The 16,128-nt window shown below is 34.4% G+C and overlaps 1 protein-coding gene across 4 annotated transcripts in view; it reads right to left on the reverse strand.

Moving 5' to 3' along the window:
• The window catches only part of CDH10 (cadherin 10), a 93,460-nt gene extending 78,161 nt beyond the window's left edge, over positions 1–15,299 (reverse strand). For 2 of the 4 annotated variants that reach the window (XM_072924064.1, XM_032746839.3), the window contains exons 1-2: positions 15,142–15,299; positions 14,729–14,944 (exon numbers count right to left, since the gene is read on the reverse strand). The gene's annotated coding sequence lies outside the window, so the exon portion shown is untranslated. Of the gene's footprint in view, positions 1–13,643; positions 14,945–15,141 lie in introns of all 4 variants that reach the window. The other 2 variants (XM_072924065.1, XM_012571522.5) reach the window with 2 other exon arrangements.
• Positions 15,300–16,128: the final 829 nt, after the last annotated feature.

A 16,128-nucleotide genomic window follows, 5' to 3' on the forward strand; every position in this document is an offset into this window, starting at 1 on the left:
CTTCAGACTCCTTTTAGCCTGTAGCAGTAAACCCTTTGTTCACATGCACCAATTGTTTCAAAGCACTCAATTGTTACTTGAATTTCAAAGCATTCAGTTATTAATTTGCTGTATTACGTCCTACAGATGAAAGATAAACATCTGAGATTGACAGAAAATGTGAAGTGAGAAGCAATGAACATAAGAAGTATGTCCTAAGCAAAGAACGTGGCACATAAAAGAAACTTCAAAATACCAGTACCCACACAGCACAGAAAGAAATCCAGTGATCAAGAACTGTGTAAGAGCTGGGCCACATTGGAATAAAAGCAACAAAACAACATTACAAAAACATTGCTCATAATTTTGGAATTTTATTAACAGAAACATATAAAGGATAATGCAACAATCATTAAAATTCTAGGAGTAAAATATGTGTATTAAAAAGGCTTGTATTTGATTTCCCTAATAATAGTCTTATGTGGAAGATTTAATATTTCTAAAATACTTGGCAGTGTTTGACTTACAACACTGTAGTATTTCAGTGAGGTAACCTATTAGTATTCTATTAAATATATAATTCCCTATATTGCTTTGGATGTGAAAATTTCTGCTCAATGTACCCTGAAGCAAGAGCGCAATTGAGCACTTCCTAGGCAATAAGAATGTTCAGCTCAGTGCAAGTTCTCATTTTGCACTTCTCTTCCAGGACAAGCTCTGATCATCTGAATTCTCTATAAAATTTAATCATTCCAACTGTCCTCTTCATTTCATTACTAAAGCAGGCTGCTCATTGTAGTCCTTAAATCAATTAAATCAACTTCCTGACAAATACTTATTGGACATCATTGAGAGGCTATGGAAAAAGTCACTGCCTTCAAAGAATTATGTGAGCAATTAAAATTACCCTTTTTATTAAAATTAAGGTGGAAACCAATGAAGTGTCTGAAAAATTATAAGCTCTGAACATAGTACTACTAAGCACTAGCTGAGACAAATATGTAAGGTTGATGTTTAACTGAAAGTTAGAAAAAGTTAACCTCAGAAATACAGAGTTGCTTTATTCTTATTTTCTGCTAGAAAATTAGTCTCAGAACAAGGCACAGATTTGTTTAAGGATGAAATTGCCCAAAGCAAAAGTGTGTACATATCTGGACAAAATTAAAAAAAAAAAGTGCTGAACTTTTTATATCTGATTAAGTATGATCAGCTCTGCATATCTGATCAACAGTATTGGAAATTAAACACAAGCTTAAATAATTTTTGAACTGCTGGGGTCTTCCCTGCACAAAAGCACATGAGTTCATCAACATAACCTGGCCTCGGACTTCTGTGGTTTTCTGCATACAAACTCCAGGTTTGAAACACATAGTAGGAGGTGGCTTTCAGTCCTTCCTGGAGGCAAACTTCTTCCCTGTTATTACGAAGAGGGTATCAGAAATCCACTGACAATGAGGAGCTTCTGCAGTGCTGTCCAGCCCTGCATCTCCTGGTTCTGCACATGCATGACTCTTCTGCCTGAACAAGCACCGGGTACTTCAAGCGTGGCCTAATTGACAAGAGCACCTGACTGCTGCTGTTAACCAAAATGCCTTTCAGAGAAGTACCAAAACACACAGAAGAGACAGATTAATTCTTACTTAATCCCCTGCAGGATCTTTTTTTTTTTTAAATGAGTGGCAAGACAGAGTAGTATGGGTTTTCCAAAGTGCAAAATCTGTGAATCTTGTGGATAAGCGATGTGGACTAACAAAGCAGGAGAGCTGATCATTGTCACTGTTCCTTTCCCATGTAAATCAGTTGTCACAAACACCTAAGGAGCTAGAAAAGAACTGTAGCCTGGTCAAAAACTATCATAAAGACTTGTGGCATACCTGGAGATAAATTTTCCTGTGTTTTTTTCCTTTGGCTGAGGAGAACTTAATTGAATGCTGTTAGAAAGACACTTCTAGGGACATAAGGACTTAGTTTCTCTGAAAATGTTTCCATCCTGCACAAGACATTGTAAGGCTATTAAAAATTATGGTTAAATCAGGGAAAAATATGTTCTAAAATTTCTTAAGGCTGGAAATTTATGTCCCATTTTTAAGGAACTACAATTCCTTTTCCCTTTGGCTTCCTGAATTTCCTTAACTCTACTAAAAAGTGACAGCTATCCCCATGACAGTCTGTCATAATGCTTTACATCAGAGTGGATGGATATAAATCCATTGCAGGAAAACACATTTTTATTTCTGAAGCGTGTTGATTTCATCCCATCAGTCCAATAAGAGATAATTTTGATTTTTGTCTTATTTCTATATTCATACCTCATACAAATTTCTATTATTATTATTGTTATTAATTTAAATTATTATACACTGTAAAAGGTAGGGAAGGAAAAATGCATAATTTTGCAGATAATACATACCTAGGCTTCTCTGTTTATCTTCACAAGAAAACAACCAAGTTTACTTTGGCAAAGGTAGGTTTAACCAAATGCCAGAAATTACATAGTAGTGTCACTACTTTTAATTTTGTAATTCTCTTTTCTATTGCAAAAGCCCTTCCTAGCTTGTCCTATGAACTGTGATCTCCGAAGGACAAAGTCATAGCTACAAACTCATTTGGACTGTTTCTGCAGGAGTCTGAAAAGATGGCACAGCTACATCGTGCACATAATAACAGTACCCATGATTGTCAGGAACCTGTGCTTTTGTGACCTTTATGTCTTGTTTAAAATTTCTGTAGGCTTGTGGGCCCTGAAACATGTCAGTTATTTACTACTGCAGTTGTACAGCAGGATGATTTTTTTTTCTTTCACTGCCACAGCTTAGGTATGTTTTGCTTAGACTAACTGGTCGTCACACTAGATATAAATAATTTTGACAGTCAGGAGAACACACTAAATACACAAGTTCCACAGCTCAGAGATCAACCTTATCTGACAGGCTAACCCCAGAAACAGTTTTAAAAAGCATTTTTTCCCTTTTGATCATCTAGACAAGTTCAGTGACAGACACTTTTCAGTCTCCCCTTTATATACAGGATCCAACAGTTTCCAGCATAAATAATGTATTTACTTGCCTAAAATTCTAACTAAATTATGCACACTGGGATTGAAAGAGAAAAATCTACTTTTCAACAGGTGCCATTTGAAGAAAGGGAATACAAGGAATTTTACAGCAGAAACGAGGAGATTCTAGCAATTTTTTCAATAGCGCATTCTGAAATTGTGCTATACATATTTCCAGGCTTTTCTAAAGATAATCACAAAATCATTAACTTTTCACGCCCAGAAACTCTGCAAATAGGGAGAATCACTTACATTGACCATGTTTCCTCTTCCCTCCCTGATTTCAAAGAAGACATTGATAGATTGAATTATTTCACCTTTCTAATACATTTTCCTAACAATCTACATATTCTTTTTATCCCTTAAACTGATTTTACCTCCCTCTTATCCACATAACACTGTCTGCAAATTTTCTTAATCTCATCTCATTGGAGACTTTCTCTTTGGTGACTTATGACATGCTGCATCATCTTTCTGTACCTCTGCTTGCTTTTTTGCCCATCTCATTCCATGTTTCTGGTGGAGCAGACTGCCTGCCTTAGCTGAAGCTTTTAGAAAAAAGTAGATTTTAAAAATGCCTTAAACCAAAACATATAAAAGAATTCTGCTTTCCTCCTCTTTAATATTTTTTAAAATATTCTGTACTAAGTTTGTATTAAAAGTAACAGAAATGACATGAATAAACAAATGTGTATTAATCCAGAATAAGAAGTGAGGAAGATAAAATATCGGTAAATATCTTTCTAGAAAACTTTTTAAGATTTAGTTTGTGAGTCCTTAAGCTCCACTCTTTTCTGTCCGTGTTTCTATCAAAGCTATGACGCATAGATTTTTTGTTCCTGTAAGAAGATACACATCTCATCAATTCACTGTAATGAGCAATTGCAAATCTTTCTTAAGTCACTTGCCACCAGTTTTGTAGTCTATTACAGGAGGCAGATATAGAAAGAGAGAGAAGTATTCAATACTTAACTGTTAAGGGAGTTTTACTGGGATGAGGAGGAAATAATCACATTATCACATACCTGTATAAAACTGTTGAAATTCTGTATCTTATTAGATTAATGTTATGATTCTTCTCTTCATTCTAGCTGATGTGCAAGGGAGTTTTATACCTAGCCAACCCTAATCAGAGAAATCACACAATCTTTAACCAACAAAATTGAATGCTTCACCTGTTGACTGACTTATCATAGTACACTGAACTTACCACAGTGGTACCTCAGCTAGTGATTGATTATTAAAAATCACATTCTTGTGACTAACATTTTAATATTTACCATATAATTGCTAGAAAATATATCTTGATTTTTTTATCCTTCTAATAGTTTTTTCTGTACAAATATAGAAAGCATATAGTACACAGACAGTAATGGTTGTGTACAGAAAGTAATGGAGTCATCTGACATTAAAAGAACAGGTGAGATCTTAAAACAGTGTTCTCATTTGGTACTAATTTTGATTGATAGTATTTCCTTCTTCAGCTGGAAGGATATAATAACTCACAAAGTAATAATCTCACATCTATTTTCAACAACTGCAGCATATGTGAACAAGACTATAATTTATTTCTTTTTTGGAAGGATAAAAACATCCTTACTTTTGAAAGAATGAGAACCCCCCCACCACAATGAGTAAAAACAGTACAGACATCTCGATTCTCTTTCCGGCTCTTTACAGAGAATGGTATATTTGGATGTAGAAATTTTCATCACACTGGAAGTTAGAGATAAGTAAGCAAATATGGACTATTGTATAGCAAACTCCTTCAGAAACGGAGCAATAATGTGATCTGTACTGATTGCAGACACCTACAAGCATTATCTTTAAAACCCCCCAGTATTAAGCTAGTATTTATGTAGCACAGAACCAAAACTATTCATTTTTCTGAATCCCAATGAAAATAGTAGAAAAATATACAGCATTCCTGTGCTGTTTTTGCTGGTATGACCAAAACCAGAAAATAAAATGAAACACAACAATGCTATCACAGACCCTGCCTTTCTGTTAAACATTACAGGATGCTGAAGTGAATATTGCCTTGAGCTAGCTAAGTATGAAAGTATTCTACAGAGATGTCATGCACTGCTACAATAAAAATATATTGACCATTTCCTTGAACCAGTTAAGTATGCTACAGAGATCTAATGCAGCAGACTAAAAATCTATTTCTGTGCTAATGACAGTCAATTTTTGTGAGATTTCTCATATCTATACTTATAGACTCTTAAAAAGGATGAAAATCAAAATCCAAAGATAGTTTTGTCCTATGCATTAATTAGTTTTTTATTATACAGTCACTATTAAAATTCATAAGTACATATCTGTCACCAAAGCAAGGTACATTTTTGCTAAGCTTAGAAAATACATACTGAAAAGACTACCTCTTTGTTTCATATAATTATCCTCTTGCCACGAGATGGCACCAAAAGATTCAAAATATCTTCATTCCTCAGGTTTCAAAGTAAAAAAAGGAACACTTTTGAGGGAATTGCACAAGAAATGTCTTCAATATTTGACTTTCAATCTGGTTAGCAAGTTATGAATAGCATTCTGCTTACTTTGGCAAACTCCCGAAATGAAGAGACTTACCAGAGAGTTAAAGAAGGAAAAAGAATTATACTAAAGTTTAAGTTTCCTACAAATTGCAAATAATTAGCTGTGGACATTTATAATTATATATTTCTCCCATAGGACAGGGAAGTAAAAACATATCTAGTACATTAAAGAAAACTGAACAGACAAAAAAAACCCCTCCAAAATCATTAACAATATAATTTCCCTTAAAGAAAATTTATGAAAATTCAACAGCTTATTCATTACGAATTATTCCTTTACTCCACTTAATTAAACAAAAAACAAAACAAAACAAAACAAAACAAAAAGTTTATCTTGAATTTTTTGAGCTCTTTAAAAAGCTGTGTGGTACATAATAAAAAATGAAGAAACTGTTTCTAGCTTGTAGAATACCATATTGTCAAATGAATGCTTTTGTATTGCCACAGGAAAACCTCATCCCGTATGAAGGGCATTACTATTTGAGATTAACAGCTTGGAGTGGACTAACTGCATAGTTTGGTTAAAACAAACTGAAACCAAACCCCATAGTCCCATGTAGGACAAAAAAATTCAAACCATAACCACTTCACTGGGAATTATTTAATGTATTACATGTCTATTAAAATTCCAGCAAAATTCTATTAAAAAGCAGTTCATAACCTCCAACCCGAAAGAAAGCAAGCACCTCAGAAAATAAAACTACAAATTTCACAGCTAATTTCAAGTCACTATAGATTTTTTCGTTAAAGGAAAATATTAGGATTATAAAAGAAATATGTTTATGTCAGTATTGTCCTGATCTTCATTGCCAGTATTTCTGATTGTACAGAAACATATTAATTAAGAAACTACCTTCAAACATTTTTTTCTGCACATCACTTCATTTTAGCTCATATATTATAAAGCACTAATGGATTACCCTTGAGAAGTCAGCACTTGATTAAACATTAGAATTATTGGGATGAATTCTGTTTACTTAGATAGAATTGAATACTTTAAAGTATATTTCTTTTGCTGTCATCATGCCATTATGAAATTTTTTTCATTTTATCTTCTTCATAACTAATAGCCCAGTTTTAATCCACTATAATGATAATTAAATAGCTTCTAAACTTGTCCAGGAATTATTCGTTTAGTGCCAGGGCATCAAGATTTTTTTTGTTGTGTTCTTTTTTTTTTTTTTTTCTGGGAAAAGAAAGATTTTAATACGCTAGAAGTAGAAATGGACTCCAACCAGCATACCCAGAGTAACAAGGAACCAGTCACATCACTAAAATGACCCGATAGTCATGGATACCTCTAAGACAAAACCACCTGGGTGCTTTTTCAGAGATTCAGCAGGAACCACGTAACAGGCATCTGTGGGACTGATCCATCTAAGGCAGCTTTTATCCCATTAGCCCTGACTTTCACAGCCTGTCCAAGTGGCAGAACAACCTCAGACCCCACACGCACAAGCACTTACTGGTTGGATCTCGATGGCTGCAGCCATGGAGAAAGGAAATGGCAGGTATTTTCTCTCCTGAACATACATGACCTGAAATTTAACAAGAACTCACTGCTCTGTTAACACAGGAGGTCTGGTCCTGCAATTCAGAAGGCTGAACTACTTTGAGCTTTACCATTGGTGTGTAACTCCAGCTAAGTGGTTGTTGTTAGAAGTAAAAATTTAAAAGCTCATTTGTCAGTTCTGTTCTAAAGCACAATATAGTAAGTACGATTTAAATACCTGAAAGTAGTGAAATGTATTTATACTGGTATTTAAGAAACCCCAACTTCTGATTTCATGGCTCAAATAATTGGTTTCTACTTCATTGTCACAAAATTTTAGGCATCCAGTTTAGACTATCTCAAGCCTAGTGACCTTTTTTAGTCACATTACAGAGTCTCAAATTCTCTAGAAGATTTAGGCTCATCAGAACTTCAGTGGGATTATTAATATCATGCACTATGTCTTAGTTTTTTTTTCCTTTCCTAATTTTCATTATTCTGGCCCCAAATAAAAAAAAAATGGAGAAAACCAGCCACAGGATATATTCACAAATAGCACATGTGTTTCAGAGTAATTCAGATGCTTTGTTAATCAAGGACCGAAAGAATAAATGTATGATTTTGTCTTTATTTTCCATCCTGTACAAATATTCCACGTATGTGCTTAAATTTTAAAGAAGAGATCAGCTTATTCTGGTGATCAGAATTATTAAAGACTCTCTAAATAGTATAAACTAATAAACAAACAAAAAAATAATACATTTCTACCTTAAGAAAGGTTTTCTCGAATTAATTAAATTAACCAAGATACTGTTTGGTTTGAAACAACTTAAGAAGGGAAATTTGAAGGAATAGCATAAGCAGTTTTATAAAAGAGTAATATTAGAGAGGAAAACCCATCTATCCCTATCTGTTCACATTCCATTCAGTTGTGACCACCAGAAAACAAAGTAGTTTCAGCAACACATAGCACAATTGATTTTAACTTCTCAATCAGAAACTTAATAAAATGCCCCTAAGTCATGAAGAGAACAAAATGTACCTAACATGCCTGGGACTCTGTTCACCCATTTTAATCAAGATTCCAGCTTCAGTGGTATCTTCACGATGAGGACACATTCTCACTCAGGGGAAACAGCACATCTCAGCATGCTAATGTCAGAAAATAACCTTTGTCCAAGAGGGGAAAAAAATCACACTTCTCTAAAATGGTTCTCACAATAGTGTTGTACATCCCACTCTTTTGTTGACACTAGAAATTTCTGCCAAAAGATTGTGGAAACTATCCCTGAGAGAAACAATTAGAAGACTACTTATTTAAGACTATCCTATTTAAAACTTGGCCATGGCAAGTGGGAAGCAGAAGTATATTTGGGGAACTTGGATGCAATTTGTTTAAGTAGATCTTAAAATATATTTCATGCCATAATGAAATGTCTCACTTCTGCAGTCTCAGAAGCAAAGAAGTTTTTTGATTTGGCTGCAAAGTAGTTAGGTGTACCCCATTAACCCATTCATAAATTGAGGTCTACACTATTACTTACTGCTTAATACAAGACTATTCTGATTAACAGTGCTTTTATTTTTTAGCAGAAATTCAGGAAAGCAAAGTAGTAGCTCTGCATAGCTTATGCCACAGAATCAAACTTACAAGGCATGAAAAAATAATATAGCATGCAATGGTATTGACATGTAAAAACCGTGTCCCATATTAAATGAAAGAAACTACAAATTAGAAGGTATCTGTACTCTTAATGAAAATATGATCTATAGCGTGATATAAACTTTTTGTAAAAGGTTATTTGCATAATTTGTTATTAAAATTTATTTTTAAAAGTGGAAAGGAAGTAAGAACTGAAATATTGTCATTCTCTTGCTTCAATTCATCGTGTTTAGGGATGTTTTGTGTTAAACATATTCAGTTGGGTTTTTTTCTTTCTATGCTTTCTATTTTTCTTGGATTTTGTTTTGCAATTACTTCTAAAAACTGAAAGTGCAGATCATCTTCTGGATAATCTAAACATTTAAAAAAACAAACAAGCAAATATACATCCAACATTAGCTTAAGAATTAAATCTTATCAATCTAATTAGCCCATGTAAACTTTTAGTAAATGTATTACCTATAATTTTAATGACATATAGAATCAATTACATTTTATCATAGACTTATAGTAAGGACAGGGTTGGAAGGGACCCGAAAGATCTCCAACATCATGTAGTTACAAGCCCCTCCTACCATGAGCTCCGATGCCACCTAGTGTGGATAGGATATCCACAGCTTCCCTGGGCATCCTGTTCCAGTGCCCCACTACCCAAAGAGTCAAGAATTTCTTCCTAATATCTAATCTAAATGTCCACTTTAAACTAATTTTCTGCTGACACAGAGATAAAATGAAAGTGTATTTATGGTTCCCAGTTCCATACGCCATGGAAAAGACATCAGGAAAATGACAGCTCACTCCTTCAAAGAGAAAAAAATGGATACATTTATGTGATAATTTTTCTTGGAATTCTTAGAATCAAAATAAACCTAATCACCCTCCCTTATTCTCAATATTAACTCCAAATAATTACGTATACTTTGGGTTCTTATATCTTTTCTCACTCTTATTTCCAATCTCATAGATTTCTTCCACGTATTTTGTTTTTGTGTAAGATACGAAGTGTTTGAAATTCTCTTGATTAAGGCTGTGATACTTAAAGGAACTAATGACAAAATGCACAGCTTCTAAGTTTTCTAGACACAGGTATATCTCTGTTTTATTTGTGCTTGCTATTAGGAGAGTATGACAATTATTAAGATAATTTTTGCACACATTAAACAGATGGAAAGTGTGGTAGACACATGCACTAAAAAGTTCAGTTCTATATATTTATTTTATGTTAGTTTGGGGGGCAAAAATTAACAGTCCTCTGGGACACTGCATTTTGAGTCTTGCTAATAATGCTGCAAATTACATTGGTATACATTCTTCATGTTCAGAAAATCTGGATATTATAGCATTGCAGAGTTCATGAGGGTTGCATTCATCTTTAAGAATCATGTTCTGGTCTGGATTAGGGGTGGTATATCATGTTCTTTATGTTGTAATGCAAAACATTGCACTAGGGTGATACAATAAAGACAATTTCTAATGTGGTAGGTGATGGAATATTAACAGTAAAATATACATGTACATACATTCATATATATCACACCATATACAGTTCTTCATGAGAAAATATTTGAAGAGGGTTTTTTTGGTTTTTTTAGAGAACAGAATACAGTTGTAGCTTTGAAGCAACAGAATTCTGGAAACATCTATTTTCAAGTAATTTTTTGAATCATTAATTACCTTTACATAAACACATACATATAAACTCTTCATTACATGATTCCCTACTGTTTTAAATATGGTTCAACATTCACTTTGAGTTACAATTAAGAGATGCTTAATAAGACACAAATAAAAACATCATGTGAAGAATGATGGACATGTGGGAATAATATTAAAAAGTACACCTCCCATGTTGCTTTTCATTATATCCAATTAACTTCCTAAAGCTTTGCATTTCCCTGATGAAGCCTGTTGGTACATGGTACACACTTCCAGATAGCAGGCTTGAGTTTGTATCACAGAGCAGATGCCTTGTGACAATCTAGGAAGTACCTCTGAAACGCTACTAGAGATTTATGCCTCCTGCTGGACACACTCCTTTAACAAAAAAAAAAAATGATAAACATAATCAATTTCATCAAAGTTAATAAAGACAAGAAATGATAGTGGGACTTGCAGAAAAAGTCAAGTAATGAAAGGCTGAATTAAAGTAAGAAAGAAACTTTACAATATTCTGCTTCTTAGAATGCAAGCCCTGTTTAAGATAAAGGTTGTCCCTGTTTTACCTCTATTGTAAACATGCACACACATTTGAGGTAATTGTCTCTGACATTTAATAATCAGGAAGACTGCATGTAAAAAGAAATGTGTATGAGGCTTCAACTGGCAATATTTTGTCAGATCGCCTACATATTAAAAACTAGACTGATAGGCCAGTAGAGAGAATATATAACCTCAATTGCCTTCGGCTGGGTGGTGTTTGGGCTTCCCTCCAGATGAAAAGAAAAAAAGTGTTCAGGTTCAGCTGGTACCTATTAGTTTTTTTGGGGTTTTTTTGCTGTGTGCAGTAATGTAGTCTGGTCACTATATACACAGCTCCAAGAGGTTGCGATTTTTTTTCTAGTGCTCTCTTGTAGAGTCATTAACCCACAGAAATAGGCATGTTAGGGAAGTCACCTCGCCAATGATTCGAAGCTGAAGACATATAAATCCAGGGAGCAAAACACAAACAACTTTTGATATAGGGGTTCCTCTTGGCCTAAATAGAGGTTTGGAAAATATTTAGAGCTCAGAATACCATTGTTGCTTCTTTTATTTCTTTTTGCTTTAAAGTTTTACCATAAGTGAATTTAGATGACTTATGGGTTTTTCTCAAAAGGCAAGTGTTCACATTAGTAGATTTGAAAGTGCAGGATGTGCAGCATGTATGCTTTTTAATCACCTAATTTTCAGTGAACTGCACCTTTCGTTTCTATGAGCTTTCATTGGTAGTTACATACTATTCAGAGCAAATGAAAGTGTGCTATGGTGTGGCATCCTTACGTGCAGTGAAATCACCCTTCATAATGTTTTATTCAGGCATATATAAATTCCTCATGAGAAGATGGGTTTTAGTATTCTAATTTCTGTTTTCCTCCTTTACAAAAACCGATGTTCAAATAGTATGTTAGTAAAAAGCCCATAGCAAATTCAGTGGTAATGCAGAACAAATACTGATGTTGTTCACTGAAGTCACTCACAAAATGTTTCTTACACCCTTATATTCTGCCCAAATAATCAATGGGTTTCTTTTATTTCTATCAGTCTCATAATTAATAATAATATCAAAGAATTGGCCATAGAGTAGTTTTTTTTTTTTCAAATCTATGAAGGACATTTTGTGAAGTCCAATTAAAATACCTTGGTGTTCACAAACATGATTTCAGGTGATAATAATGAATGAATTAAAAATAATATTATCATAACCTCAAATCCACCCCATTACTACTATTCAACAATAGTTAAATTGTACTTTGACCCCCTGTACCAGTGCTGCAACCTAGTGGTACAAAATTATACTCCTTTTCAATCAGCCTGTAAGTATGGTTAGCAGACCTAAAAAAAATAAAAACTTGCACAGAATTATCCAGATGAGACAGACTATATTTCATTCATTTCTTTCCTTGGGAAATCACATTGAGATCAGGAAATTACTCTCTAAGAACCAGAGGCAGATATTATCTTCAAATTAACCTTTTCTGACTCTAACATTTAATTATTTAACAAAGGAAACACTTACATCACTTAGCTGAAATTTGTATACTGCTTTGTATGTCTAGATGTGTATTTTTTTAATCTCTCTCTGCATTTAATTAATTCTATGCTCATTTTCCTTCACATATAACATTATTTCTCTGCAATTTTTTAACTATTGCTAAGCATAGAAAAGAACAGTAGACACAGTGTCTACTGTGAGCACATCTCAGTATTTCATCATTCTTCACAGATCCTTTGTCTATTGAGAACATGCAAGTGTGAAGTTTTAGTGTATCTATAATCATTTATTCCAATGCAAAGCCAAAAAGATAATTTAGAAATATATAAGATACAGTCTTTTTAAGACGTATTTTGCTATTTTGTTTTCCACAAACTGTTTAAAGTGTTATAAATATAAATGGTTGGCAAAGCAAGTAGACAAGACATATTTTTCAATGCTACTCAAAGTAACAAAAAAATAAAATAATCAGGATCAGTTTTCAGCTTAAATATATGCATTATAATCAACACTCTTCAGGCATTTCAGTGTTCCTATTTAAATGTACATCATTGTCTTAACACTACACATAAAAACCACAGACATAAATCTAAGTTAAAATCAACAGAAACTGCTGCAGAAATTATTACCTATTAACTCAAACTTTCATGTAACAAAGTATATAAAAATATGAGCCCTCAGGCCCAAACTAGATTAAGAGTTGGTAATCAAAGGAGTATTCTTCTCTTGACATAAACTCATATTGACTCTAAATAGCTGGTTTTCAACTCTTGAGGAAGATAACCTGTTTCCTTCTTGTTTTCCTTAGTTCCCTAAGTTCCTTCTTTCATTTCCTCCTCCAAAAGAGCATAGAGTGCTATTACATTCAGAAGGTAAGTAATTAATATAAAAGTTTGTGTAGCTGTAAAAATCTCAATAAATCCTAGTACCAGACTCATAATATTTCTAGTAAATGGCATATGTGAAAAGGATTTAGAGATTCAGAAGTGTGTTCCAGTCTCCTACTTTCTGCCTTTCCCCTCCAGTAATATCACTATGTAAATTTAAAGCCTACTACCTTTAAAAGAAGAAGGAAAAATAAAGGAAAAGAAAAAATCCCATACTATTTTTTACAGACCTGCTTCCTCACACTGTGCACATACTCTCACGCTCACATCCACATCCACACATACATGCACAACAAGTTGTATAATTAAAAAAAATACCTTCAAAGTAACGGGAGTGCTGTTGGGATAACACAGAGGCTTTTACTGAAATGAAAGACGAAGATTATAGGCAACAGCTCCATTTGTGTGGAAGCAACAGAGATGATAGGTCCATTTCAAAATGCTGGTTGCTATTTGTCACTGATTGCACGTGTAGATGCATTCTCCTAAGCTGAAGGGCTGTAGGATTTTTACAGCTGCAACTAGTATCATGTACAGTATGAGCCTATTGAAAATTACTTATGCAGCTGACAATGCCACCAATAGTTAGTAGTTGGGAGCATGGATTTAGATTTGTATTGTTCTGAATTAATTTAGCACCACATCAAATATGGATTTTATTGCAGCATTGACAATAAATGCTCACACAGGTGCACCCTGAATTTTTTCTCCCTCCACCTTTTCCCTTCTACCCCCTGGTTTTTCCTTCTCCCTCCACTCCCCCTTTACTGAAATGTCAAACCAGGCAATTTTAACCCTGTCTGTGTGCATATTGCTCTGTACAGATATTTGAAATATTGCTTGTATCCACTTTGCTATCCCTCTCCACAGGGATTTCCTTCAAAAGAAGCATTTTCTGTGAGTGTAGGTAATTATTCTGAAATTCAATCCAGAGCAGAACGATTAACAGTGAAAGCTGCAACAGACTTGCACAGGTATACAGAAAGTGAGGGCACATATATGTACGTTTCATGCTATGTTCATAACTGTTACACTGTGAAACATTGTGCTTTTTTCAATTCAATTAGACCTGTTCCCCCCATACTGAATTTTCAAGAACTGACTATAGATGGAAACTGCTGCTCAAAAGACAGCCTGCTTACTAGGAGAAAAAAAAAAATATAAAATGCTTAGTGTTTCAATCCTGAATGCATATGATGATATCGGTTTACTTTGAGGAGAGAATGCACAGCAGTTATTTCCTATCCCTTGTCTCATTACTCCTGACGCATATTTATATATGTATATAAAATGCAGAAAGTTGTATACAGTAGAACAAATATACGAATCTCATTAAACAACATACTGCTCTAGTATGATAGCTGTAATAATATCAACAGAAAGAAAATGAAAAAGGTTCCTACCTTTTATACTGCTGAAAAAGTGGTGTCCACCCCAACCAAACTGAAAAACGAGCTATTAGAGTCCTTTTCTTGGTCAGTTTTCTCCTCTTATTTTTTTAAGACTGATTCTACTTGGATCTAACTCAGGCTTTTTCTCCCAGCATCACTTAACTCTGGACAGTCCGGAACCAAAGCTAAGGGGGAGCTCTCCTTCCGACTGGCTTTCATTCAGAGCTTCTGATTTACGATCACAAAAAAAAAAAAAAAAAAAAAAAAAAAAAAAAAGAGACAAAAAAAATCCCCTTCACCAAAAACCAAGACGCACCAGCAGAGACACACAGACAGCACAGACACACAGACACCCCTCACTCCCCCTCCTCGGAGGGGAGCGGAGAGAAGCGCTGCTGCTGGAGTGCTGGAGCCGCAGCACTTACCCTGGGAAGGTTTGCGCCCGGGGAAGTGCAGGCTTCCCGAGCACACACTGATTTGCAAGTGAATGCGGTGGGAGGGTACAGCAAGCGGAAAGCTTTTTTTGTGCGAGCCTGTCGCCCTCCCTGCGCTGCCAGAATGGTTCTCTGGTTTTGAAGCTAAAGCTTCATCTGCTTAGCTCGTCGTAATAATGAATACTGAAAACACCTCCACTTTTTGTGGTGTGTTTTTCTTCATTAAATGTAACCGCTTCATTGTATCACCAGTGATCTTACAGCAGTGTTTATAAAAGATATATCTATTTTAAAAACTAGCATGCTGCCAAGTTAAAGGAAACCTTTAAGGGCTGAGATGAAACTAGAGAGTAATTATTTTCTTCATTGAACTGCTTTTTCTATTAGATTAGTAACGTTTTTGCTCAGACTTCACTATTTTGCCTTATGATTAGTACAATACAAGGCAGGTTCATAGAATTAGGTATTTTCACATTTCCAGAGGTTCTAAAAAAATTCAGCATCACTACTAATTCCCCATTAATATTATTTTCCCAGCTGGTAATTGTGATGCCTGCTTTTATTTTAATCATTGTATTTGAACTTCACATTTTGCAATGTGTTTCTTTGCATCAAGTAATCTGTGTAGGTTTCATGTTTCTAATACAGCAAATTGGACTTAGCACAATCCTTCTTGGATCATATCAAATTCAATCCTTTCATTGTGTTACTATAGAGAGCTATGTGTACATTAGTTAGAAGAGATTTAGCAAATAGTCACATAAGATTAAACCAATGGATGTCAGTATTGCTCTATTTAAGAAGTGTCATAAGAAGCTTTCTCTGGTTGCAAAAAAAAAATCTTAAAAAAAAATAGGGAAAGCCAAATTCTCTTAAACAGGAGTTGCAAAATATGTTTGGGAGTGAGGAAAAAAGTAACAATGAAAACTATTTCACTATTAGGAAATCTAATACAGAAATATGTAGCTCACTGGCTCT

This window comes from Taeniopygia guttata, chromosome 2 (assembly GCF_048771995.1).
Source record: "Taeniopygia guttata chromosome 2, bTaeGut7.mat, whole genome shotgun sequence".
Classification (NCBI taxonomy): Eukaryota; Metazoa; Chordata; class Aves; order Passeriformes; family Estrildidae; genus Taeniopygia; species Taeniopygia guttata.